The sequence below is a fragment of the Penaeus monodon genome, chromosome 10, assembly GCF_015228065.2.
Source record: "Penaeus monodon isolate SGIC_2016 chromosome 10, NSTDA_Pmon_1, whole genome shotgun sequence".
NCBI classification, from domain to species: domain Eukaryota; kingdom Metazoa; phylum Arthropoda; class Malacostraca; order Decapoda; family Penaeidae; genus Penaeus; species Penaeus monodon.
The window spans coordinates 49038465-49064031 of NC_051395.1; the positions used below are offsets into that span (position 1 = coordinate 49038465).

Sequence of the window (25567 nt, forward strand, 5' to 3'; positions counted from 1 at the left end):
GGTCCAGGGAATCCTTATATAAGGCGACCCACGTGAGGGCAACACTGACTGCCACCCTTGGAACACTTTACCTAAAAATTCTATAATTACCTCATGCATCTTTTAGTTTCGTTCAGGTTTCATTCTTTGATATATTGTTAACCAGCTGGCTAATAATGTTTCTAAGTTAGAACCATTCTTTGACACCAATCGTGCTCATTTAACTTCAATTTTAAAATGTTTGTAAACTTTGTAAATCCGAACGAAGTATTCGATTCAAGGTTACAAAATGTGAACTCGCTGGATGTTTAAACACTACCCGATTCAAAACATACCCCCAAAAAACGACAAGAAATTATTCTCATCAAATGAACACAATCACTTCCCTTAAAATTAACCCTCCACCCTTAGGACAAGGTAATCGCCGCATACCCGAGACGAAAACGAAAGGAAGCGTCCGAAAGCGTGTGGAACGGCGGTTCGTTCACCGGGACCCGTGGCACCTCCTGGACAGTTCCGAGTTCCAGTGTGGCTCTGGCCAAGGTGGAAGGAAGGTGCGTGCACGCTTTGTCCATCACCTCTTCGGCAGTTAAAGTGTTCTTGGAGGAAAGAAAATGGCCCCGTGCTAGCTTTATCCTGTGTTTCCCGGTGTGACATTCGTGCTTAAGACTCGCTTACCTGTGGGAAGGAATAGAAAAGTAAAGGAACGCCTGTGTGAAAATTGTTTTCATTTTTTTTTTCTATTTTTATAATTAATAATTCGTCGTAATGAAAAGGTCGTGTCCTCATACACCGTCATCATAAAAAATCTCCCAGTGGAATTAAAATCTTGAAAATAACCTGCACGAGACTATGGCTCAATAATTAGGCGAAACAGGACATAATGAGTGTGTGAGTCGAGCGTCTGAACAGGTGAGTCGAACGCGTGCCTTTGAAATTCTTTATATATATATATTTTTAAACACGCTAAATAGTTATTTGATTGTTAATTTTTGTAACCCCCTAAATACTCTTTTATTAGATTGGTAAGTTGATATTGTTGAGTACCTTTTTAATATTTTAAGTGCAACATGTAAACGGAATTGGTTTAAGTAAAGTAAGGCATTAGAGATAAATATTTATCTTTATATAGTTTTACACCCTCTAAATACATATTAGGTTGGTAAGATGATATTCTAGAGTGCGTTGTTATTATTCTAAGCGCAATGTGTAAACGAAAAGATATTGGAGATACATATTACAAGAGAGTTTTGCTCGTGAAAATAACGTAGCCGTGATATGCAAATAAGGCGATAGATATGTAAATGAGGTGACAGATGCTATAATGAGGATACAGATATGCTAATAAGATCGCCATTTGATATGCAGATAATATTTGGGCTAGATTTCGCCGATAGGATAGACAGGAAAACAGGGAAAATCTGAATTTTGAAGACAGGGATAACAGTACCTCTTTAGCCCAAATTCCGTTCACACCAAAACCTTCGAATAAATATAAAGCAGAGTATCATATACTGATAAACCCAATAAGACAAAAAAAAATCCACCTTCATGTTTTTTTTTTATATCATTCTAAAAATATACGAGACAAAAAAGAAATAAACACAAGATATCAACAGCCCCCAAGCAGATGTCGGAAAATGGAACATCACTCTACAAAAAAAACAACAACATTGGAATCCTCTCCCCCCCCCCCCCCCTCAAAAAAAAAGTCTTGCGTGTGTGAATTGTGGCTTGAGGTGTGGGCGTGAATGGTCTGACGTGGTGTGGAAGGGTAGGTGCGTCCGCGTGTGTTGTGGGCGTGGGACAAGGGAGAGAGAGTGCGTGCTTGAGTGTCGGAATGGGCGTGGGAGGATGCATGCATGGTGTTTTTGGGAGGTGTGTGTTTTCGTTTTTATTTGAATAGGAAATAACTTTTTGAAGTGTGTGTGATCTGTGTATATTGCGAGCGAGGTTTTTGCGTGTGAATTTTGAATATGAGAAAGAGAGAGAGAGAGAAGATAGGGTTAGATGATGGGTGTTTGCTTGAAATATTTTTCATTTTCATTTTTTCGTGATTTTTTTTTTAACTCATTACTATTGTCGCTGGCATCGTTAGGACTCATACCAATTGTAAAATAAATATGTATAACAATGATGATTATATCAATATTAATTACCACTTCTATTATATCAGCCTACCGTATTTATTCCTCTTTCTGTCATGATCCTTAATTTCCTAAAATTTCTGCTTCTCAGACATGCTAATGAACCATCCACACACAATTCCATCATCACACCCAAACCCTTTAAATGAACCCCATAATTCTCATTGTGAATCCCTGCCTTTGGTCACTGTTAATTAAGGCGCCCAATTAATCAGGTGATTGATGATGTCCCAATATAGACAGCGAAGTGCGCGCGTGTTCCCGTACTTCAGTCCGACCACGTAATTACAGAAGGGACCCACCAATACTGTACTAGTGGCCTACACCCCTCGGCAGCGCCCGCGGCAGGGGAGGAGTGCAGGGAGGAGGAGGAGAAGGGAAGAGAGGAGGAGGGGAAGAGGGGGGGGGAGGAGGAGAGAATAGAGGAGGGGAAGAGGGAGGGGGAGGAGGAGAGAGGAAAGGGAAGAGGAAAAGAGAGGAGGAGGGAAAGAGGGAATGGGAGGAGGAGAGAGGGAGGGAAAGAGTGGGGAGGAGGAGGAGGAGAAAAGAGAGAGGAAGAGAAGGGGAATAGAAGAAGAAGACGGGGAAGGGGAAGTGGAGAGAATGAAAATGGGGGGAAAAAAGATATAACACTAGAAGGAAAAAGTAAAATGAAAACAGAAGTGCACCGAGCGAGACGAGAATGGACGGAAACAGGCAAAGAGGGGATGAAAGGAAGAATCAGGTGAGGTTATCGGAGGTGAACGCAGAGTGGGCGGAGGTGGGAAGGCTCGGGTGGAGATCCGGAGGCAAATAAGGGGAGAGAGAAGGAGGCGCAGGAAACGGACGAGAATGAGTGAATGGCACAGGCGGAGGAACGGTGGGAAGGGGGGGGGGGAGGCGCAACTACGGTAGGTGGGCCGTGGTTCCTGTCTCTGCGCCGCCCGCGTGGTCATGCTAAGGGCGGAGGTGGGCGGGCGACAGACCTTGATACTTCCTTCCGACGCACGTGCGCACGCCCGCGTCTCGCCTTGACTCTTCCTCTCCTCTCTACGGCTTTTTGTACTGTGGATCTCGTGTGGTTATTTATAATGAGTCTGTCGTGTTTTAGAAATAGATGTTTGAAGGTGTCTAGCTATTTTTTTTTTCTTTGTTGTGTATATGTGCTTTTTCATTTCACATACACTCGCACTCACACTCGCGCACTCACTTACACTCACTTACACCACTCATTCAACAGTCATTCATTTTTTTGTGTATGTGCTTTTTCATTTCACACACACACACACACACACACACACACACACACACACACACACACACACACACACACACACACACACACACACACATCCACACACACACAACACACACACACACACACACACAAACACACACACCACACACACACACCACACACACACACATCACACACACACACACACATCACACACACACACACACACACATCCACACGCACGCAATGTATCACAACACTTCATCTAATCCGAAATAACAGAGAGTGGCCAGTGCTACATATCATGACACATACAAATCACGTGTTTCTTTCCCGAAGCGGCGAGGCAGAGACACGCCACGTGGGGGTCTTTTCCTCCCCCCTCTCCCCTTTCTCCCCCTCTCTCCTCCCCTTCTCCCCCTCTCTCCTCCCCTTCTCCCCCTCTCTCCTCCCCTCCTCCCCCTCTCTCCTCTCCTTCTCCCCAGATCCGAACGCGTCTGGAGACTTCAACTCGCAACAAATATCAATCCATGGGAAGTCTTTTTTTTTTTCTCTCTCTCTCTCTCCCTATTCAGGATATGGCTAATATTTGAAACAGAAACATATATATATAATCCCCCACCCCTCTCCTTATCTTAACTTGCATTGTTTTTATGGCGGAGGGCGTATGATTGTCTCTGAAGGGTATACGAGTCTAAATTTTTTTAATTTGTATTTTTATGACGAAGGTCTTCATGGATGAGGAGCGATGGGTGTGGGTGGGTGAAACTCGCCGGAGACAGGATGTGGGTGAGGCCGGATTGGTCATGAGTGAAGCGCCGGGAAAAGCCGCGGGACGAGAACGGAGCCTGCGATCGAGGAAAGGGGGACCTGGTTCGGTGGGGGAAACGATCACCGCGATCTCGTTCTTTCTTTCATTTCTCTCTCTATCTTTATCTCTTTATATCTTTCTCTTTTCTCTATTCTCTCTTCTCTATTCTCTTCTCTCTCTTCTCTCTCTCTCTCTCTCTCTCTCTCTCTCTCTCTCTCTCTCTCTCTCTCTCTCTCTCTCTCTCTCTCTCTCTCTCTCTCTCTCTCCGTCTCCCTCTCCCTCTCCCTCCCTCCCTCCCTCCCTCTCTCCCCGTCCCCCCTCCCTCTCCCCCTCCCCCTTCCTATCCCCCTTTCCTTTTCCATCCGCCTCTCGCCCTCCGTCCTCCTCCTTGTCTTTGTCTTTTTTTCATTCTCTTTCTCTCCTTCATTTCCTACCACCTTTCCCTCACCTCCGTCCCCACCTGCCCACTGGCCCACCAGGTTTCCGCCCTCAGAGTTTGCTAAAAAGTCCCTCTCCCTCTTTCCCTGATTAGCGTCGGCCAGCTGCCCCTTCCTCTCGCCCACACCTGCGACCGTCGTAGGCAGGACGAGCGTGTTTGAGAAATTGCGACGGACTTCAGACGCCTCTGCCTGATGGCTACGGAAAGCTTTGCGTGGTGAGGTGACTACGTAGAGCTTTGCATGACGACTTGCGAGTAGCTTTGCTTGGCTGCGTAGAGCTTTGTGTAAGGACAACGTGGACCTTTGCATATCGATTACATGGAGCGTTGCATAACGACTATATAGAGCTTGGGATAACGACTACATAGAACTTGGCATGGTGACTACATGGAGCTTTGCATAACGGCTACATGGAACTTTACATGACGACTACGCAAGAGCTTTGCATGACAGCTTCTCATGACGATATAGCCATGACGACGATCACCCAACCTCGACGGGGCTGTGACCACGACCATTTCCCAAACGGTCACACGCGAAGACCCTGGTATTACAAAACACAGAACCCTGGTATTGCAAAACCCGAATCCCACGTATTGCAAAACAGGAACCCCCACATTGCAAAACCCAGACAGCTATGACTATGGTAACAACAAACAACAAAAAAAACAATAGCGAACGAAAACGACTTTGTATGACGACCACGCATGACACAACACCTAACCCTCCTACCTACCTCCCCCCCCTACCCACCGTCCTGCCTGATGTAGGGGGGGGGAGGGGGAAATGCCTGATGTCCAAACCTACTTCCGGTGGTGAGTCAGGTATTGTGCGTGCGTGTGTGCGTGCGTGTCTGGCGGAGGGTGTCTGTTTCCGTGTCTGCGAATGTCTGGCAATGACAGATTGAGCGTCGGGATGAATGGGCGGAAGGGGGGGGGGGGAGACGGAGAGAAAGTGTAAGAGGGAGAGAAGAAGAAAGGGGTAAGGAGCAGAAAGGAGAGTTTGAAGGAAGGGGGAGGGGCGGTAGATAGATATAGAGAGTGCGGGAAAGATAGATATAGAGAGTGCGGGAAAGATAGATATAGAGAGTGCGGGAAAGATAGATATAGAGAGTGCGGGAGAGAGATATAGAGAGTGCGGAAAGAGATAAGAGAGTGCGGGAAGAAGATAGAGAGAGGCGGAAGATAGATATAAGAGTGCTTGGAAAGATAATAGAGGTGCGGGAAAGATAGATTGGTCAAAGATGTTAGAAGTGCTGAAAGATAATAAGGAGTGGAAAGATAGATATAGAGAGGCGGGAAGATAGTATAGAGAGTGCGGGAAAAAATAAAATGCGTGAAATAGATTAGAAGGAGAGGAAAGATAGATATAGAAGCGGGAAAGATAGAAAGATGCGGAAAGATATATAGAGGAGAAGAAAAAGAATCAAAGTTTATTATATATATAAATTGTTATTACTGTCTTATAGAGAGAAGAGAGAGAGAAGAGCAGAGCAGAGAGAGAGAGAGAGAGAGAGAGAGAGAGAGAGAGTGAGTGCGTAAGAGAGAGAGAGAGAGAGGAAAGAGAGAGAAATTGAAAACGGCTTCGAGACATACCGACAGACAGACAGAGAAACAAAAAAGAGAAGGATTAGTGAGCGAATGAATAGAGAAGAAAAAAGGAAAGGAAAAAGTGGCAATGATGTGAAGCTGAGAAGACAACAAAGGAGGATATACGAAGGAACGGAGTACAGGAGAGGAGAGAAGAGAAAAAAAAGGTAATAGATGTAAGAAAGGAGAAGGAAGGAGCTAAAACAATTGAAGAAAAGAGAGAAAAAAGAAGGAAAAGAAAGGAAATAATAACGTGTTATTAATAAAAAAAGTGTGTGTGTCTGTTTGTCTGTCTGTCTGTCTGTCTGTCTGTGTCTGTACACACACACACACACACACACACACACACACACATATATATATATATATATATATATATATATATATATATATATATATATATATATATTTAAATATATATATATATATATATATATATATATATATATATATATATGTATATATATATATAAAGAATAAAAAAAATAAAAAAATCACCGCAAAAGATGAATGAAACAAAGAAAAAAAAAAGTCCTGAGTCATCTTTATATTATTTGTAAAAAGCCTTGGAGGTTAAAGGAAGTGAGTGATTGTGTTATTTCCGCACGTGTGAATTACGGGCCCGTGGTTGCGTGTTCCTGCCCCGACGCTGACGTGTGCCTCCGGGAACTCGCATTCAAGTTACCATAAGTTCACCATTAGAGTAACATAAGTTCACCATCGGGTCAGCCTTAGTTTAGCATCAGCTTGTCTTCAGGTCATCAGCAGGTCGCCATCAGTTCATTACGAGGTTACTATCAGCTCGATACATTTGTTCACCGTCTCAGTCCTTTAACAGCTCACTAATTTCACCATAATTTCACCATCTTTTCGCCACTCACGCTAACTCAACCGCCAGTTCACCATGAGGTCCGCTCAGCATCACACAGACGCGACGGTTGAAAGTGGACGTCACAATCTGTTTTATTTTTTTTTTCTTACTCCATTCTACTTCCTTGTGAGAACGGATAAGAAATCGTTAACAGTTCGATCCCATTGTTGCTATCCCTCTCACTCCCCACTCCCCACTCCCTCCCCACTCCCCACTCCCTCTCACTCCCCTTCCCTATCACTCCCCACTCCCTATCACTCCGCTACTCCCCACTCCCTATCACTCCCTCTCCTCACTCCCTAACACTCCCTACTCCCCACTCCCTCGCTACTCCCTACTCCCTCTCACTCCCTCGCCCTCTTTTTTTTTATCTCAATCCCCACCCGTACCCCTCCCCCCCTTCCTTTATACCTTCCAGAACGCCCACTTTGTCAAGCTCTGTCAGATTTAGGCGGCTTAAAGTAAGGTCTCGCTGGCCAGGGTAGGAGCATGGGGCCGGTGTTGGCTCCTTAGTGTAATCTGGTTTTGTGCCGGTTGGGTAAAGGTAAGGGTGGAGGGTGGGTGGGGGGTGGATTGGGTGGGTGTGGGTGTGGATGGGAGGATAGGGTGGGTAGAGATAGAGGGAGGGAGGTGGGTATGGATGGAGGGAGGTGGGTATGGATGGAGGGAGGTGGGTATGGATGGAGAGGGTGGGTATGGATGGAGGGAGTGGGTAAGATGGTAGGAGTGGATGAGGAGTAGGGGTATGATGAGGAGTTGTATGGATATGGTAGAGATGGAGAGGGGTTGAGGAGGGAGAATGGGGGAGGAGGCGAGGAGTAAGGAGGTGAGGAGGAGACAGGTGAGATGAGGGTGGGTATGGAGGAGGAGGAGTAAGTGAGGAGGGAAGGATGGAGGGAGGGTATGGAGGAGGAGGTGGAGGATGAGGAGGGGTAGAGGACGGGAGGGGTAGATGAGGGAGTGGGTAAGGACGGAGGGAGAGTAGTAGGGATGGACGAGGGAGAGGTGGAGGAGGGACTAGGAGAAGGGGGGAGTAAGTGGTAGGCAGGGAAGAGAGGGGTGAGAAGTTGAGGAGGGAGGAGGAGGGAGAAGGGAGGGAGGTAAGGAGGGGAGGGAGACAGTGAGGAGGGGAAGGAGGAGGGAAGAAGTGAGGAGGGAAGGACGGAGGGAGAAGTGAGGAGGGAAGGACGGAGGGAGAAGTGAGGAGGGAAGGACGGAGGGAGAAGTGAGGAGGGAAAGGAGGGAGGAAGAGAGGAGGAAAGGAGGGAGGAGGAAAGGAGGGAGGAAGAAGAGAGGAGGAAAGGAGGGAGGAGAGAGAGAGGAGGAAAGGAGGGAGGAGAAGAGAGGAGGAAAGGAGGGAGGAGAAAGAGAGGAGGAAAGGAGGGAGGAGAAGAGAGGAGGAAAGGAGGGAGGGAGAAGGGAGGAGGGAGGAAGAAATGAGGAGGGAGAGAGCAGGAGTGAGGAGGGAAGGAGGGAGGAAGGTACGCAGAAGGGAGAGGGAGCGTCCTAAGTACCAAAGTCCAGCTCTCGTCATGTACAGGGATTACTGGACGATCTCTTATAGTCCTTCGATAACGTAAGTCAACGTCGTGAGTTTCCTTGGATGCTGCTCGACTGGTAGCGGGGTGGGTGGGGGGGTGGGGGGGTATACTCCATGCCCAGGTACGTAGGTTCAAGGATTAGTGGTACTGCTTTTTCGGTCGCTGTGTTTTGATGGTGTTTGTGTGGTATCAGCGTGTCCAAGATGGTACCAACACGCGCGCGCACATACACCAGCGTAAATGTCCTGGTATTTAACGATTTTTGCAAGCTGTGTTTCTGTTAATGTTTAGATGATATTTAATAGCCAATAGAAATTAGATCTAGTATAGTTAGTTACAAGTATAATAGCATTACAATTACGAATTATCGCTTTAATAATAAATTCGATGAACCCTGTAATAAACCGACGTAACAGTACCTTCGTAATGTCTTCATTCATTAATTGGAGTAGTAACAAGGAACCGGATATTTTCCATTATTGTACTGAATGCTACAATTGTTATTCAAATTGCCGCCATTACTAATCCAATTCACCATTGCTTTTTTTTTTTCTTCTTTTCTTTTCTTTTTTTTACGTTCTCATTAATGCAGTCTTATCGTCATATCGCTTCCCCAACTCGCCTATTCCAGCAGCAAGTATGAGGGGGGATAAGCAACACACTGATAATGGCGTAGCGAAAGAGGAGGCGCCGAGGAAAGAGGAGGAGGAGAATACATCAATAAATCGCCGGTTATTGTAGTGACGACGGATTGCGGGCCGGTGTATTGTCCGCTCTCCCCCCCCCCTCCCCCCCTCTTCCCCCCTCTCTCCCCTCCCCTCGCCTGTCTTTCCCCTCTCTCTTCTCTTCTTCCTCTTCCTCCCTCCTCTCCTCTCTCTCTTTCTTTTTCTCTTTTCCCCTTCTCCCTTTTTTCTCTTCTCTCTCTTCTCTTCTCTTCCTTCTCTCTCTTCTCTTTTCTCTTTCTCTCTTTTTTTTCTCTCCTCCTCCTCTTCTCTCTCTCTCTCTCCTTCCCTCTCTCCTCTCTCTTTTCTTCTCTCTTCTCTTTCTCTTCTCTCTCTCTTCCTCTCCTCCTCTCTTCTCTTTCTCTTTTCTCTTTTTCTCTCTCTCCTCCTCTTTTCTCTCTCTCTTCTCTCTTCTCTTCTTCTCCCTTCTCTCCTCTCTTTCTCTCCTTTTTTCTCTCTCTCCTCTCTTCTCTTTTTCTTTCTCTCTACTTTTTCTCTCTCTTCTCTTCTCTCTCTCCTCCTTTCTCTCTCTCCTCCCCTCCTCTCTTTCCTTTCCCCTCTCTCTCTCTCTCTCCTCTCTCTTTCTCTTTCTCTCCTCTTCTCTCTCTTTCTCTCTCTCTCTCCTCTCTTTTCCCCTCTCTCCTCTCTCTCTCTCTCTTCTCTCTCTCTCTCTCCTCTCTACTCTCTCTTTCTCTCTCCCCTTTCTCTCTTCTCTCTCCTTTCCTCTCTCTCTTTTCCTTTTCTCTCCTCTCTCTTTCCCCTTTTCTCTCCTCTCTTTTTCTCTTCCTCTCTCTCTCTCTTCTCTTCCCCTCTCTCCCCCTCTCTTTCTCCTCTCTCTCTTCCCCCCGTTTCTCTTTTCTTTTCCCTCCCTCTCCCCTTTTCCTCCTTTCTTTCCCCTTTTTCTTCTCTTTTTCCCCCTCCTCCCCCCCTCTCTCCATTTTCCCCTTTTCCCTTCCCCCCTCCCTCTTCTCTTTCCCCCCTTTCCCTCCCTCCTCCCCTCCTCCCTCCTCCCCCCCTTTCCCTTTTTCCCTCCCCTCTCCTCTTTTCCTTTTCTTTCTTTTTTTTCTCTTCCCCGTCCTCCCCCCCTCTCTTCCCCTTCCCTTTTCTTTCCCATCTTTTTTTCCCCTCCCTCCCCTCCCCCCTTTTCCCTCCCTCCCTCCCTCCCTCCCCCCTTCCCCCCCCTCCCCCCTTTTTCCCTCCCCCTTTTCCCCCTTTTTCCCCTTCCCCTTTTCCTCTTTTCCCTCCCCCCTTTCCCTTCTCCTCCCTTTTTCCCTTTCTCCCTTTTCCCTTTCCTTTCCCCCTCTTTCCCTTTTTCCCACTCCTTTTTTCTTTTTCCCCTTTTTCCCTCCTCTTTCTCTTTCCCTCTCCCTCTCTTTCTCTTTCCCTCTCCCTCTCTTTCCCTCTCCCACTCCTCCTCCTTCTCTCTCCCTCTCCCCTTCCCTTCCCCCCGGCCCCTGCCCTTGCCAGCTCGTCCCTGACCGTCGGTTTTCCTTTTCGTCTATCCGGTTCCTCGTATCCGGCCTCGCCCAACCCGTTGCGTGGGTCGGAAACCGGGCAGTGATACTCTGTATTAAAAGGAAAGAAGAGAAGAGGAGGAGGGAGGAGGGGAAAGTAAGGGAGGGAGGAGGGGGGAGAAGAAGAGGGGGAGGGAGGGAGGGGGAAGTAGAGGGAGGGAGGGAGGGAGGGGGAAGTAGAGGGAGGGAGGGAAGGAGGGGGAAGTAGAGGGAGGGAGGAAGGGGGAAGAAGAGGGAGGAAGGAAGGGGGAAGAAGAGGGAGGAAGGGAGAGAGATAGGGAAGGAGGGGAAAATGCATATAAAGAGAGGAAGAAAGAGAGAAAGAGGGAAAGGGACAGAAACGTTAAAAGTATTCATGTTTTATATTTGTATCGGTCCGCGAGAGGAAATGGAACCGAAAATAAAAAGTAAGTGTTTTGTTAAGTAATTTTTCTACTTCTTATCTCCTTTCTCCCCCTCCCCCCCTCTCCCTTCTTGCCTTTTTTCTCCCATCATCGCTTCTTCCTCTCTCTCTATGCTCTCCTTCCCCTTCCCATTCCCCCTCCCGCCTCTCCATTACCCTTCCCCTCCTCTTCCTCTCCCCTCCACTCCCTTCCCATCCTTCTACTTCCTCCCTTTCCCCCCCCACCTCTCTCCCTCCCTTTCCCCCACCTCTCTCCCTCCCTTTCCCCCACCTCTCTCCCTCCCTTTCCCCCACCTCTCTCCCTCCCTTTCCCCCACCTCTCTCCCTCACCTCCCCCACCTCTTTCCCTCCACTCCCCCTTCCTCTCTCTCTTCCCTCCTCTCCCTCACCTCTCTCCCCTCCTCTCCCTCACCTCTCCCTTCCCTCCCTCTCCTTCCTCTCCCTCTTCCTTTCCCCCGCTCCTCCCTCCTATACCCTCTCCCCCTCTCCCCTCCCCTCCCCATTTCTCTCCCCTTCCCCATCCCCCTCCCTTCACCATTCCTCCCCCCTCCCCTCCCCATTCCTCTCCCCTTCCCCATCCTTCCCTCATTCCTCTCCCCCTCCCCACCCCTCCCTTCCCCCCATTCCTTCCATCCCCCCCCACCTCTCTACCTCGACGCCCGAAGTACCTGGAGGAGGCGGCCACAGAAGCAGGTGAAGCCTCTACCGGGCTGACCACAGGCGCACCACAGGACTCGTGGTCTTGTGAGGTGACACCCCTGCCGCTCGCTGGAGGCTTTGGCAGGGAGGGCGTGGGACTCCGTGGGACTCCCTTTTCGGCCGTAAGATGATCCGGGGGACTCCTTCGAAGCTCCTGTCCACCCCCTCCCCCCTTCCCTCCCCCCCTCCTCAAGCGGCTTCTGCGTCGGGCGTAATCCGGGAATGTCCGAAGGAGCGATTGGCCGAAGAGCTGACGTGCCTAATCCTCTCGTCGTGAGGATGGCCGCGGGTGTCGTGGCGGCGAGAGGGAGGAGGCTGTGGTGGGAGGAGGGAGAAGGGTGGAGGGTGGAGAAAGGAGGAGGGAGGAGGATGGAGGGAAGAGGGAGGAGGGAGAAGGGTGAAGGGAGGAGGAGGGAGAAGGGTGGAGGGAGGAGGAGGGAGGGAAGAGGGAGAAGGGTGGAGGATGGAGGAAAGAGGGAAGGGAGAGGATGGAGGGAAGAGGGAGAAGGGTGGAGGGTGGAGGGAGGAAGACGGAGGGCGGAGGTCGGCGTGACGCGGGCGAGAAAGCGGGGATTCTGGAGATGAATGCCAGTCATTTTAAAAGCAATAGCTTTCCTGAGAGAAAAGAGAGAGAGAGAGAGAGAGAGAGAGATGGCATATAGAAATAGAGAAAGAAAAAGAAAAAGGTGGAAGGAAGGAGGGAGAAAGAAAGACACACTAAAAGAAGAAAAAAATGTTGACAGTTATTTTTCAGTCCGGGTGATTTCCCAACTCGCTCCTTTCCTTTCAACATTTTTACTCATTAGACCCCCGCAGCATTTCCGCCTCCCCCTCCCTCTCGTTTCCCCCCTCCCCTCACTCTCCCTCTCCCTTTCCCCCTACCCTTCCCTCTCCCTTTCCCCTTACCCCTCCCTCTCGTTTTCCCCCCTCCCCTCACTCTCCCCCTACCCTTCCCTCTCCCTTTCCCCTTCTCCTTCTCCCTTTCTCCCTCCCCTCCCTCTCCCCCTACCCCTCCCTCTCCCCTTCCCCCTCCCCTCCCTCTCCCTCCCTCTCCCTCATCAAAAAAAAAAGAAAAAAAAGTCCTTTACTCCCATTCATTCACCATCCATGAACCTAATAAATACAAAAAATAAAGATAAAAAGAAATAAAAAGAAAACAAGAATAAACCTCGCTCCCACACGCAAGAATTAACACGTAACTTATACCATAACAGTACAACGGCAATAAAAATTGAAACTTCCCGGTACGGCCCCGTGGACAGGGGGGGTGGGGGGAGGGGGGAGAGAGGGGGGTGGTAATGCCCCACTCAGGAGGCTGGTATGTGGCAGCCTGGGGGAGGGAATATGACCCCCCTCCCCTCTCCCCCTCCCCCCCATCATACACGGTACACGGACTTCTTTTTCTTTTTCTTCTTCTTCTTTTTCTTCTTCTTTTTTTCTTCTTCTTTTTCTTCTTCTTCTTTTTCTTCTTCTTCTTTTTCTTCTTTTTCTTCTTCTTCTTCTTCTTTTTCTTCTTCTTCTTTTTCTTCTTCTTCTTTTTCTTCTTCTTCTTCTTCTTCTTCTTCTTTTTCTTTTTCTTTCGATTCTCCCGTTTCGTATTTCTTTCGTATGTCTTTGTGTCCTCCTCCGCTTCGTATTGTTCATCTTCGTATCTTCCTGCGCTTCGTGAAACGGTCTGTCTCGTAATTTTTTCTTTTTTTGTACATTGTTCTCAGCTTTCGTTATCATCGTCATCATCATCATCATCATCATCACGTCATCATCATCATCATCTTCAGTATCATGATTAATCACCATTATCAAATCATCCTCATCCTGATCATCATCGTCACCACGATCATATCTTCATCACCAAAATCATCACCTTCACCATTACCATCATCTTCATATTCACCGCAACCACCTTCACCACCATCAACACACCCTCCACCACCACCATCACTACAACCACCACCATCACTACAACCACCATCATCATCACCACCACCATCACTACAACCACCACCACCACCACCATCATCATCACCACCATCACTACAACCACCACCACCAACACCATCACTACCATCGCTACAACCACCACCACCACCACCACCATCATCATCACCACCATCACTACAACCACCACCACCACCATCATCACCATCACCACTACCATCATCATCATCACCACCATCATCACCACCACCACCACCACCACCACCACCACCACCTCCACCATCATCACCACCACCATCATCACCATCACCACTACCATCACCACTACCATCAACCACCACCACCACCTCCACCATCATCACCACCACCATCATCACCATCATCCTACCTTCACCATACCATCCCACTATCCACCCTAATCTCACCACTCACATCCCACCACCACCACCACCTCCACCATCATATCATAGCATCAATACCATCTGATAATCCTCCCTCTCCCCATTTCTCATTTATCTCCCATTTTTTTCTCTCTCTCTTTTTATCAAGGAATAATATTGAATAGGCCTACATTTTTTTTTTTCTTTTTTTAACCTTGAGAGTATCTCCTTCGACGCCTTTTATTTCATCCTCCAAGCACGCCTTTCACTTGCTTTTATTTATTTATTTATTTATTATTGTTATTTTTTTTTTTTTTCAGTGTCTTTTTATTTTGTTTATTTTTATGATTGGCGTTTTTTTTTTTTTTTTTAGTGTTTGTTTGGTCTTCGTTTTTTTTATGTTTTAACCCTTATTTTAATATTGTTTATTTTTTATGATAGAAGTTTTCTATTTATATTGTTTATTTCATGTCGTAACCTTTCTTGTTTTATTGTTTATTTTTGTTTTATTGTTTTGTTTTGTTTTTTGTTTTTCTCGTTGCTTTTCTGATCGTTGCGCTTCTGATCACTTCCGTTATGCAGAGCGAATGACGTAATAATGAAAAAGTGTGAGAGTTCTTTATCTTCCCTTTTCTTCTTCTTCTTCTACTTCTTCTTCTTCTTCTTCTTCATCTTCTTCTTCTTCCTCCTCTTCTTCTTCTTCTTCTTCTTCTTCTTCTTCTTCTTCTTCTTTCTTCTTCTTCTCTCTTTCTCTTCTTCTTCTTCTTCTTCTTCTTTCTCTTCTTCTTCTTCTTATTTGTCTTCCTGGTCCTTCCCTTCCTCCTTTCACTTTTCTTTCCTCTCCTTCTCTTCTTCCCTTTCTTCCTCGTTCTCCCCTTTTCTTCTCACCTCTTTATTTTTTTTTTTTTTTTTTTAATTCTTTCCTGTCTTCTTTTCCTTCCGCTTCCTTCCCCCTTTTCTTCTCTTCGCTGCTTCTCTTTCTTGTCATCTTCTCTTTCTTTCTCTCATTCTTTTTTCTTCTTCTTTCTTTCTCCTTTCCTTCCCCTTCCTCACTCCATTCTTTCCATTCTTCGTTCTCCCTTCTTTCCCTTCCCCCATCATCCCCTTCCTCCTCTCCCCTTTTTCTTCTCCTTCTTCTCCTTCCCCTTTCCCATAATCCCCTTCCTCCTCCTCCTCCTTTCCTTCCCCTTCTCTTTCCCCTCATCCCTTTCCTCCCCTCCCCTTCCCCTTCCCCTTCTTTCAATACCCCTCCCTCTTTACCACTTTCCCTTCCCTTCCCCTTCCCTTTCTCTTTCCTCTCCCCCTCTCCTTTCCCTTCCCCTCCAATTCCCCCTCTCATTTTATCCCTGTATAATTTTCTTCCCCTCCCCCTTCCCCTTCTTTCCCCTCCCCAGACGCGCCCTTCACGGAGGGCGATAGGCCTGCGTCTATCAGGTGACAACAGCCCGAGAACACTCACGCCCTTGTTTTCACGTCAATGTTATCTTAAAGTTTTCTTTGTTCTGCGGTGTAGTTGATAACTCCGTCCACTCCATACGTATTCTACATTATTCTTAGGCGGTGTAGCTGTCTGGAAAAAATATATATATATCGTCGGGTTTTATAGGCCTATCCAAAGTGGAGGGGATTGATCAGCGTCTCGTCCACTCGCGACTCCGCCCTTCCCGCTTCGTGTCAATTAATCAAAACGGACCGAGGAGGCATCGCCCGCTTCATCTAATAATCATAGAAATTATTCTTTTTGATGAATGATTCCGCGGCGAATGAATGCGACCCTGCGTCGTGTTCAGTGGATGTCGTTAAGACCCATTTAGTATAAGGCTTTGCGCCGCGGTGCGAATAATGTCTTGGAAGCCTGTTGTTATTCGGCTCAAATTTGGTCGGGGTATTAGCTTCAGTTATTGTCGGTGAATTAAAACTCTTATGGAACCTTTTTTTTGTGGGGGGAGGGGGCGGGGCATTTAAGAATGTGTATATATGTTACGTTGATTGCCTGATAGTCTAATGAAATTCTTCATGGAATGTACAACCTTTTAGGGGCATTTAAAAATACATTTGGGCCACGTTAATTATCATGTAGACTAGCACCTACGTCGGGCTTGAGATGGCGCCAGTAAGGTGATCCCCCAACCCGCCCCCGCCACGCGCCCCAGGTGGCCCCCTCCGCACACCCAAGGATCATATCGCAAGAAGAGGACTCCGGGCGGCGCAGGAGGGCGAAGGAGCGCCCCGGGCATGTGTGGGTGTGCTGTATGAAGCGTGAGGGAGATGACGGCCACTGGGGCGGAACAAGCGGCAGTTACCCTCAGCCCTTGCGTGAAACCCTACCCTTCGGACGGCCTTATCTTGCCATCGGAGAGCGCCGCATGATACTCTCGCCCTTATGCGCGGACGGAGCAAGGCCTGGTCTTGCCTGGGACAGCCACTGTGGGACCGTCAGCGTAGGGATTACCTAATTATCATTCCGTGAGAAGGTTTCAGGCGCGTTGTTTAGCTGCCGAGGTCCCAGGGAGGAATGCCAGGCCCGTGCGTCCCCGCGATTGTGAACTTCCTCGCCGTAGTTACCAACACCTGTCCGTCGTCCCTGTGTCAGGCGGAGGGACAAAAAAACCTGTTCCGATACAGCTTGTATCTACGCGCGAAGGAGGAGGGCTGGGGTGTGCATCGGACGCGCTGCTGCTCCTCGCCGCCTCATTAAACATTTGGACGATAGGCCTCTCTCCTTTATAACCACCTTGCTGAACCACTTCAACCAACCCTTCCTCGGAGCACCCCTTTCGGACACTCCTCCAGTGACCCTTAACCCCTCCCATCGGCACTACATTAACAGATGTGATTGAGAACTGTCTCTTGGGCCTTCTGATAATGGATGGCCTGTGTTTACGATCTCGCTCGCAGGCTCGCTCGCTCCGTGCCAGGTCCAGTTCAAAAGAATTAGGACTTTATCCATATTATCATATCCTCAAAAGCCAAAAAGGTATGTGCCTTTGAAGTCGGAAAGAAACATTAGGCTCATTTTGGGGGGGAATTTCTGTATTTATAGATCTCGTCATTATCATAAAGAGCATATTGGGGACCTTGAATGCGTCGCCATAATACCCACTAATGACAGTCTCCTGATGTTGGCGCACGATAGCCCTAACAAGCGAGTGGCTTCTTTCGGGTCCGTGTCTGTGCGAGATTGTCCGGGTTTGAGAATGTACACAGTGTTGGCATTATCAAAGGGTGCCAAAGCAAAACGTCTTGGCATACACATTGGCATTTTGGTATCTTTTATCACGCCGTTGAGCCCGTACTTCGATGCCGAGGGACGTGGAGTACCCCTGATTCCTTTTATCCCTTCTTTGGTTTGGTCATAAAGAGTATTGCTGACCTATATAATCACCGGCTCTCGTGCATTTGCATCGCCCAACCTTTACACACGAGGGTATTTGAGACTTCGCCGGCCCCGTAAATGACCATTGAGAGTGGCCGCTACAAACACTCCTATCTCGACCATGACCGCCTCGAGATTACTGTATCTGAGGGTGTCTCTTTTCGTCTCTCTCTCCCGTGGGAATGGCCTCCTCTTGGGGTTCCTACGGGAGACGAGTGCTTAAGGAACCATTGAGCCACACCCTTTATGCGAAAGATGCTTAGAAAGAAGAAAAAAAGGATCAGAGAACTTGACGAGGGGATGTGTCCCAGGAGGTTTGCGTGTATTGAGGTTTTATTGTATCCCGCGACACAAAAAAAGCGAGCACGTATAAAAATAGGCTTAAACCCGTCATAAAACCCGCCCGAGTTGTATATGGTCGGGTCCTCGTATCTCGTGTGTCGCTCTCGGTGTGTTTTATAGCCACCCTAGGTTATGCTAATGTTGTGGATCTCACCACCAAACTTGTCAACTAAACCCGGAGCCTAACCAGCCTATTGTGCGGGCCGATCTTTAGGTGCAGATGAACAAAGATAGGAATCGGCGAGTTACCCCTCACATTAGCGTCCATTTTCCTTGCTCAGTTTCAGTTTTCTTGTTCGAGAAAATGTCGACTGAGTCAGTTTTCTCTCTTCTTTTATTTTTTTTATTATATGCTGGTTTTTGATTATAGGTCTTTTGTTAGCTTGTGAGTTTGGAATGTAGCGCTTTTATTTTGACTCGTTATAATAAATTATCTTGACGTTTAAGATAACAATCAGTATTATCTACTTGTGTATACGGATTCGGCAATGATAGGTGGCTGCGTAATCTGCTTAATGAGATAAGCGCGAGACGGACCGGGACTCAGAAGTTTTAAAAGTATTTCGGACAGATTAATCACTCTGGCGATACGCGTGATTAGAACAGTGTGTACGGGGTTGCAGAGATAGACGGCCTGGCCATAAAAGGAGATGGAGGCGCCATACTGCCCACGCCCATCCCACCCCCGCCCACAGCCACAGCGCCTGCCTCTCCTCCCGCCCATCGACCACATTACTCACGTCCAGTCCTATCCCTTCCTCGTCTTTCACGCCTGCTTCGGAGTCCGATCACGGGATACTTATCGGACGCGTGTATTTGGCGAGTTTGTTGAACCTGGCTGGGCGCGGCGACGCTAATTGCGCGACGGAGATGCGGTGTGGAAGGGTTTATAGCCGCTGCGATTTATAGGGTATTTGTGCCACTTTTATATGAATGAAGGAATGGATGCATACGCACACGGATACACACTTATACGCACTCACGTACGCACACGCATACACGCACCTCCCATACATGCACCCCCTTCACACGCATCCCCCCCTCACGTGCACCCCCATCACACGCATCCCCCCCTCACGTGCACCCCCACTCACACATGCACCCTTCTCACACACGCATCCCCCCCTCACCCCCCTCACACACGCCTCCCCCCCTCACACACGCCTCCCCCCCTCACACACGCCTCCCCCCCTCACACACGCCTCCCCCCCTCACACACGCCTCCCCTTACACAAGCCTTCCTCCCCCCTCCTCACACACAGATAATAGACATCGTTTCGCCGCACGGACGCAGCTCCCTCACGCATGCATGCACTTAACTGCACTGCTTAAAAGCGATTCGGTTCTCGTCTAATTGGCTCAGAGAAGTTAAGTGGAAGATAAAGGAGAAAGAAAAAGAAAAAAAATATTTTTTCTTTTTTTTTTTTACTCCTTTCCCGAAGCTGGAATAGGATGCCCCGCGGGTTTTTAAAAGAACTTGTGGGTAAATACCGCTCAATTTCGTAGCATGACTCGTGGGTTTTCTGCGGCGCCGGTTTCTCTTTATGTTGATTTTTCTTCATGATCATATTTACTTTTTTTTTTTGCTGTCTCTCAAAGAAATGGCAACAAGGAGATTAAATTTTCTTAATAAAAGGAGAGAAAGATAGAAAGAAAATCTATTATTTGACTCGTTTTTAAGTGGATATTGAGGGCGGTTTATTGGTGGAAATCAAACAGCAGTACATAAGCGAGAGGCTTCTGTAAACACGCTCACCATACACGCACCTGCGCCTGGGTCAAGGGGCTTCTTGGACAAACATTTAAACGAAAAAAAAAGTAAAAAGAAAAAAAAATAATGAACTAGCTCCAACTGCCGTGTAATTCACCGAAAACTTAAGTGACAGGTGTAAAAGCGTTGGAATTGTTTAATCGCTTCGGAATGCAACGTAAATTTAGCGGGAATTATGTAAATAATGTAAGCTCGTGTCTCATGTAAATGTAAATTCCTTCCTGGACCGAAGCGTAAAAGTCGTTAACAGATTCCGAATGTAAACTCGCGCGGGAATATAATTGTAAATTAAATGTCCCGAAGCCGCCACTGGGAGCTTCTGGCGATGGAATGTAGGCTAGGGGGGGGGAGGCGAATGGTGGGGTAGGAGAGGAGGGGTGAGGATGAGGGCGAGGTTTGGGGGGGGGGCAGAGGAGGGGGGGTGAGGTTTGGGGGATTGGGATGGGGGTGAGGTTTGGGGAAGGTGGGAGAGGAGGGGGGGTGAGATAGGGTGAGGTTCGGGGGGGGTTGGGATAGGGGTGAGTTGGGGGATGGGGTTGGGGAGGGTAGGAGGAGAGGAAGGAGGGTGAGGTTGGGGGAGGTTGGGATGGGGGATGGCGGAGTTGGAGAGAGACAGAGCGCGATGCCCAGGGAGGAGGCGTCCGTGCTAGTCATCCGCGCCTTTTGTCGGGCGTCCACTTACCTATCGCTGCCTCATCCTTGGGACGCGGTGTTTGCCTCGGATCTCTCTTTTTTGTCTCTGTCTCATCCTTGGGCGCGGTGTTTGCCTTCTCTCTCTTTCTGTATCTATCTGTCTGTCTGTCTCTCTTGTTTTCTCTCTCTTTCTCTCTGATTCTCTCTCTCTCTCTCTCTCTCTCTCTCTCTCTCTCTCTCTCTCTCTCTCTCTCTCTCTCTCTCTCTCTCTCTTTTCCACTCTCTAATATGTGTGTGTGTGAGTGTGAGTGTGTGTGTGAATGTAGGCATGTGTGTGAGTGTCTGCGTGTTATAAATACCCATATATACACATACGTATACATACATAGCTACAAATGTACGTTTATGTATCTCTCTCCCTTTTTTACTTGCCGTTCCTTCCAAGCCTCACCAATTATTTGCGGTCTAGTCCCTCCGACCTGCATTGCGTCACTGTATGCGCTTTTTTGCGTGCGTTGTGTCTAGTGTGTATCATTATACCTCAAAGGCCTTTTGTGCTTTGGCGTTACGGTCTTTGGTAAGCACACGTCAGCGTAAATGTCCATGAACAAACATGCAGACACGCATGCACGAATATAGAGCGGTTGGCAGAAGGATGGTACAAGTTGATAGAGGGATGGTTCTGGTCTGTTTACACGGGCGGGTATCAAACACCACGGCATGCAAAGGGTGAAGGGAGAGGGGGGTAGGTTGGAGGTCAAGGAAGCACAGATATAAAAAAAAAGTAGCAAGCAGATGGTAGGGTTTTTTCTTCTTTTTTTTATTGGGTAGGTATTTTTTCTTTTTGTTTTTTCTACTTCTCCGCCTTTTTCTTTTTCTTCTTCTTTGTTAAGGAAATAAGAGGAACAAAGGGACAAGCAAGGTGGGGGAGGCCGGGGGCAGGAGGCAGGTTAGGACGCAAGCACGTAGGAGGAAAGCACACAGGCGGGAGGACGACCAAGAAGGAAAATCCATCAGCATTCAGCAAGAGACATTTGGGCCAGTCAGGAAGGCACGAGCGGAGAGGAAGCGGCCGCGGCTCCAAGCTGGTCGCGGCAACACCTCTGCACTTGGCTGCTTGCCCTTTTCCAGCCAGTGACTCATGGCTCCTTTGTCCTGTTCCAGCCCCTTTCCCGGGGCACGCGCTGCTCTCCCCTCTTCCCGCCCCCTCCCTTCGTCTCTTCACTCCCCTCCCTTCGTCTCTTCACTCCCCTCCCTTCGTCTCTTCACTCCCTCCCTTCGTCTCTTCACTCCCCTCCCTTCGTGTCTTCACTCCCCTCCCTTCGTCTCTTCACTCCCCTCCCTTCGTCTCTTCACTCCCCTCCCTTCGTCTCTTCACTCCCCTCCCTTCTTGCATCTTCATGTTTTTTTCCCCTTTCCCTTTCCCGACCCCCATCATCTGTTCAACCCCCCCCCCCCCCATTCCCTTCCCATCCCTTCTCATCATTTCGTCATTCCTCATCCTTTCCCCTCTTCACTTCCTTTCTCCCCCCCTAAACACCCCTCTTCCCTTCCCCATCCCATCCCCGCTTCACTCCCTTACCTCCCCCTCCCTTATCTCCTCCTCCCTTACCTCCTCCTCCCTTATCTCCCCCTCCCTTTCCTCCTCCTCCCTTACCTCCTCCTCCCTTACCTCCTCCTCCCTTACCTCCTCCTCCCTTACCTCTTCCTCTCTTTCTTCTTTCCTTCCCTTTTGCTTCCTTCCCCCACCCACAATGTACAATTGGGTACCGGCAACACTGTTCAGAGTTTCATTTTGTACACGCAGACGTTTAGTATGGGTCGTGCTTGCGATCATACTTCGCCAACTTCTGGGGGTCGTACTTGAACTCGTAAAGTGGCCTTCCTTTGGGTCGTCCTCTAGGTAGTGTTGAAGTGGACGCCTTGTTTAGACGAGGAAACCCGACGGTCAAAATAAGTCCATATTACACAGATACCCATCACCCTCGGCATAACTTTCTCACCTTTCTTTCATCCTTCACCCTAGATGCCACACTCCCACGCTTTTCTCTCGTCTGCCTCGCCACGGAATGAGGTGGAGTTGTGTAAAAGAGCGAGAGAGAGAGAGAGAGAGAGAGAGAGAGAGAGAGAGAGAGAGAGAGAGAGAGAGAGAGAGAGAGAGAGGGAGGGAGGGAGGGAGGAAGAAATATGGGTGCGAAATAAGGAAGTGGGTTGTTCGAGAGATATGGAATATTTGTGGTAGAAACGCGGAGAAATCGTACACGGAATGAGAAATTTTGTGAAAAATCACTTGGAATTATGCAACAATCGATAAAAAAAAAATGGTGTTGCAGATATAATGAGATGCTGTTGTAAACGAAATTACTTGGCATTTGGAGATGAAATACTGAAGAATTGAGACCGAAATGAATGCGAATTGAGGGCAGGTGACGGCGAGAGTGCGGCAGAGGGGAGCGGCCGCAGGAGACTCGCGTGCGGGAAGGCAGAGCCGAGGGGCGGGACCCTCTTGCAACCACCCTCTCATTCCCGGCAAATCACAACCCAAGTCATACCCGCGTCTCTGCTATGATTCCACTATTCCTCCTCACTCCATCACTGCCCGATGTCACTCAGTCATTCTGTCGACGGTCTGCCTCGGACACTTCTTGTTCTCCGTCTCATTTCATCATCTTATCACGTCTCTCTTGTGTTCGTTTCATTCCATTGTTTGTCTGTGGTTAGGGTTGAATGTCCTTTTTTTGTGTACCAAATCGCTCGAGGTCTTTATGCTGCGATTTTCTCCCTCGCTCCCTCTTCTTTTTTTTTGACCCTCCCTCATTTCTGACCCTCCCTCCACCAGCTTTCTGCGAAGTTAAAAGAAATTTTCTCCAAGCAGGAGGTGTGGTGATTTTATCTTGGTTGGCGTGGAGGATGGATGTACATGACCCCGGGGTCACCGTGCACGTTGACCTGCCTTGCACCCTCCGCCCCCGCCCCCCCCCCTCTCTCTCCAGCTGCAGGTGTTGGTATGGCACTCAGGGAATTGGCATTGGCACACGCTGGTGAAGGCTCTTACGTAAGGCTCCCTTTCCTCTTCTCTCGTGTCCTCTTCTGCATTATTTCTGCCTTCCTCCTCTTTACTTATCATTATGACCCTGTCACCTTTCGGTTTTATTTTCATTCCTCCTTCTTCAGTCTCTTCCTCACCTGTTTTGTCTGCTCCTCCTTCTCCTCCCTTACCCCTGCTTCTCCTTCCTCTGCCCCTTCCCCTGTACCTACCCCTGCTTCTTCCTTTGCCCCTTCCCCTGCGTCTCCCCCCCTACCCCTGTTCCACCCCCTCCTCCCCCTACCCCTGTACCTACCCCTGCTTCTTCCTTTGCCCCTTCCCCTGCGTCTCCCCCCCCTACCCCTGTTCCACCCCCTCCTCCCCCTACCCCTGATTATCCTCCACCCCCCCAACCCCGCCGTGTGTGGCGGCTCGCGACTATAGCCCTGCCCGAAGTACTTCTATTGGGCGTAAGTCCCTGAATCGCGGGACTGGTCCCCAGCTTCCCGAGCGCCCCGTGATTGGGCCACGCGCCGCTGACAGGCCGGTTGAGGGTCGTCCATTGTGGGCAGCGGCGACCAACTGCCGTAATGATAGTTTGCAACGCCTCGCTCCTTGTGTTGCAATTGCGGCGTGACGTCATCCGGGAATCTGACGCGCGTATTTCGCTGAAATCGAGACTGTGCCAAATGGCTCCGAAATTCGAGGATTATTACGCTGGTCGACGCGGCAGGCATGGCACTCCACCCTGCCCCCTACCCATGCCTTCCACCCCCTCCCACCCCCTTCCACCCCCTCCCCACCCCCTTCCACCCTCTGGCCACCCCTTTCCAACCTCGCCACCCTTCCAACCTCTGGCACCCCTTTCACCCCATTCCCACCCCCTTCCACCCTCTGGCCCCCCCCTTTCCACCCCCTCCCCACTCCCTTCCACCCCCCACCGAGAGTACTTGAAGCGGCTGACGTCACAGCGTCTTCGAGCATTTCCTTAAAAGTAAAGCGAAATAAATCCCCGACAGCAGAAACATTGCGGAAAGGAAGAGCTGCACAATAAGGGGAAACACAGGCCCGCCCACCACAGGGAACCGAAGCCAGAAAAAAAAAAAATTCTTAGTGTGGTAGTCGTGATGTTGAACTGTTCAAGAGTTCGCTCTGTTCTGACACACACTCGTAACCGCTTGTGCCTTGGTACTGATAACCGCATGTACTGTTGGTAGTAACTGCATAGTTTGGTATTGGTAATCGCAATGCCCTGGTATTAGTAATCGAATGCCCTGGTATTAGTAACCGCAATGCCCTGGTATTAGTAACTGGATACTTTGGTATTAGTAACCGCATTACTGGTAATAGTAACTGCATACTGTGGTATTAGTAATCGCAATGCCCTGGTATTAGTAACCGCATGCACTGGTATTAGTAACCGCATGCCCTGGTATTAGTAACCACATGCCTAGGTATTAGTAACCGCATGTCTATATTCGTGTACGAACTCGTGGTTTTGAACACTTTCATGTTGTTGCATTCATTTGGCAGTTCAGACTTCCATAAAATCCCTTAAGGCTTTAGGAGCACTCACGTCGCCCCATTTGTAGTGTTGTGAATGTTTCTGTTGGAATCTGGGGGAGCCTATTTCCTCTCTAGTTATGCATGGCACACTAGTATGCGTGCATGCCGCATCACCCATGCACATGCTCCTCTCTCTTTCGCTTTCTTTCTTTCGTTCTCTCTTTCTCTCTTTTTCTTTCTTTCTTTTTTCTCTATCTCTCCATCTATCTATATCTATTTATATAATTCTCTCTCTCTCTCTCTCTCTCTCTCTCTCTCTCTCTCTCTCTCTCTCTCTCTCTCTCTCTCTCACACACACACACACACACACACACACACACACACACACACACACACACACACACACAAACACACAAACACACACACACACACACACACACAGTCGGGCACACGGGAGCACTTCGTTACATATAAGCTGAAGCGAAGAGAAGCGCAAAGAGGGAGAGGAATGTGGGAGTGCTGGAGTACCATCTTTGGGGGTGCGGAGGGGGGGGGGCGTCACTTTGGCGGGCGGTGTAAAGAGGGGGAGGAAAGGAGGAGGAGGAAAGGAGGGAGAGGGAAGGAGGAGGGGGAGAGAAATGAGGAGAAGGAGAGGAGGAGGAGG

General features: G+C 48.8%; 1 protein-coding gene across 1 annotated transcript in view; it reads left to right on the forward strand.

Annotated features, from left to right (window-relative positions):
• Nucleotides 1-504: 504 nt before the first annotated feature.
• LOC119578114 (slit homolog 2 protein-like) overlaps nucleotides 505-25567 on the forward strand; it is a 159828-nt gene continuing 134765 nt past the window's right edge. The window contains exon 1 of the mRNA XM_037925845.1: nucleotides 505-891. The gene's annotated coding sequence lies outside the window, so the exon portion shown is untranslated. The remainder of the gene's footprint in view (nucleotides 892-25567) is intronic.